This window comes from Fukomys damarensis, unplaced genomic scaffold (assembly GCF_012274545.1).
Source record: "Fukomys damarensis isolate Sample0158 unplaced genomic scaffold, DMR_v1.0_HiC HiC_scaffold_19, whole genome shotgun sequence".
Taxonomy (NCBI): Eukaryota; Metazoa; Chordata; class Mammalia; order Rodentia; family Bathyergidae; genus Fukomys; species Fukomys damarensis.
The window spans coordinates 51,728,458-51,731,576 of NW_022900931.1; positions in this window are offsets into that span (position 1 = coordinate 51,728,458).

Genomic DNA, 3,119 nt, shown 5'->3' on the forward strand with positions numbered 1-3,119 from the left:
GTGTGATCAAAATATACAGTGAATGTTTAAATTATGAAAATTCATTACAGGAGAAGATACACTGCCAATAATCCCCCTCAAATTACTCCCCCTCACTTCAAACATACTTATGTCATTGTGCTTGCCACTTTCTGAAGCAGTTCTGAAAGTCGTCTTTCCTGAGTGTCTTCGTAAGATATAATAAAAAATATGCTGTTGCCACGTATCATCCAATGGAAAGGAAGTCTCCTAAAAACATCACAGTATGTCCTCATCTACCTTATTCACTGGCTCTGGAACCACATAACTTTGGGCTCTTCCCAAAGTCTACATGACTACGAAACGTAAATGATTTGAATCATTTCAGGACACTGAGGCAGCCACGACAGCACAACGAAAGACACTCACGTACACAACTCGGGCAGAACACAAGAGTTTGAACCACAAGTGGAGGAGGACATCTCAGAAGCAGTGGCTGTGACATTTCTGGACCTAGATGCCCAGCTCACAGGCAGGCAGAACTGGAAGTAACTCTACCAAAGCAGGCCACAGCACATGCAAAAGTGTCAGGTGCGAAAAGACAGCACACGGTTATCCACTTTCAGTGAAACACCAAGGCAGGGATGTGCTGTTTACTGCATCCATGTGATTGCCAGGAAGTCACGACACAATGCAGGTGGGAAGAACCTCCTGCATTACCCAAGGTGGCTGCAGACCATTGCCCCACATCTCCAAAACTGTGCCAACAGCTTGTTGGTAAGGAGACAGCACCAAACTTGTAGAAGAGAAATGTATAATGAATAAACATTATTGAAAGGGATTGTATAATGCCATGAATTTTTCAGTGACAAAAACAGCCGAGGACTTATTAAAAAATGCATGACTTTATATTTGATTATAAGTCAAGAGCAGCCAAAAAGAAAGAGAGAATGGGGAGGGGGGCAGCAAAAGACACCCGCAGCCTTGCAGACTGGAATTAATGAGGTTGTTCCTAACGGCAAAGGAGTGACATGGTGATTAGTTAATTACTATTCAGCCGCCTGTAATTAATGCACAACTGAAATTGGTGTACAATGAATTAAACTACCACATAAAGCTGCTACCCAAATTGAGCCGAGGACCTTGATTACTGATTGAGGAGGCTATTACTGTGGCTACACCATTGTGATTTCAACAGTGTCCCCCTCTGACAAGACGTTATACAGCTAGTGGGCGCGTGGGGCTGCAGGGACCGACTGCCTGGTGTAGCATGTGTCGCTGACACTCTCGTTCCTGCCTGCAGTGAAGCTTCCTGCAGCAGAACCTGGCTGTGGCTGAGGTCTGGGTCCCAGCAACCTACCCGGGGCTGGGTTCTCAACGGGTGTGCAAAGAAGAGGTGTGGAGGGTTGCGGAGGGGCCACACTGGAAGGAAAGGGATGGAAGGGAAACAGGAAAGATGCTAATAAGAAAGCCAGGATGTGTTTTCTTCTCTAAGAGTGCTCCTCTCATCCCGGGCTCCGATCACCATTCTCCTCCTCTAGGACCACTGCAATAGCCCATGAAGCAGGAATCCCTTCCAAGGCATCTTCTATGAAGCAAAGATTATCTATGAAGCAAAAGTAATCTTTCATAAAAGCATGGCAAGCCATACCGTTCCCCTGCTCAATACTCTCCTATATATTTCTGCATTGGAGATAAAATGTACTCCCCTTGCCATGACTTACTAGACATGGGCAACCGGATCCCTGGTATATGATATAGATTCATCAATCACTCTTCCATTTCCATGGCTAAGGCATATTCGTCTTTCTATGCCACAAAACTTCCCAGTACAGTTCTGCTCCAGGACCTTTGCACATGCTATTCCAGCTGCTTGGGACAAACCTCTCCAGCATTTCCCTAGCGATAAGGTTTCAGCTCAAATGTCACCATCTCTGAAAGGTCTATCCTGACTTCCCCCAACACTGCCATTGCCACTGCCATTATTCTTCCTCATATGACCCTGCTGATTTCTTTCATGGCTTTCTCTATGATCTGGAGTAGTTTTGGTGTGCTAGCCTTGTTCTTGCTAATGTTCTCCTATTAGAGCACAGGGTCGGTAGAGGGGAAAAAGTATTCTTTCCCTTGTATACCTGGGGACCCCTACGGGAAAGGCAGACAGGGAGACCCATCACAAAGGCTCATGGAGATGCCTGGCTCAGGAAGCTACCAGAGGTAGCTGTGGAGGAAGCTCCAGGGCTGCCCTCACCCACACTGGTGTCCCGGGTGAAGGAGGCTGGGAGTGGCAGGAAGAGTCTGATTTATATAAGTGATAGTGGGGTCGGAGACTCGCTAACGCGCACAGCAGCCAGAGCCCCTGGCGCACACAGGCTTCCCAGTCGGCTGCTCTCCTTGCATCCTGCACACGTGGTGACGGAGGTCTCTGGGAGCAGCTTCCGCCGGAAACCACCTCCCCTCAGCCTTTTCCCCACAGCCCAGGTCCTGGATGACTGGGGTGTGCACCTCACCCACCTCAGGCCAGCACTGAAGGTACTGTGTCCTCTGCTCCCCGCTCAGAGTGGCCAGCACTGACCCTTCATGTGTGGTAGACGGTACGAGGGGCAACTCCAGGATCATAGAACAAGAATTCGCTCGAGCTCGCTCGCTCAAACACGGGGTTTACCGGCACACTGACTGAGAAGCCCAGGGGCAGCTTCTGGGAGGGCCGAGGACTGGTCTCAGTGATGTGTCCTCGGGGGAAGCCTCTCTCCTCCTTTCAGCCCTCCCTCCCCTCTGGGGGTCTCTGTCTCCACCAGGTTTTCCTAAGAAGGGGCTGTGAGCCGTTTTTGTGCCCTAAACCACCATGTGGATCTACTGAATCCTATGGAGCCCTTTCTAGAGTATTTTAAATTTCATCTTACATACATATAAGATAGTTTTTATATAGTAAAATAAAGTATGTAAAATTACAGTGCAAAATATATATTTGTTAAGAAAATATGCACGCAAGGAATAAAACGTATAAACAGGAAAGCAATTATACTAAACTGCGGTTCTCTCCAGGTACTCGGGTGAAGCATCCCCACATGCACATTTTCTGTGGGGCACCTCATGTCCCAGACTAGGTCATATGGCATATTGGTTAGGGTTCTCTAGAGGAACAGAAATGACAGGAATATATA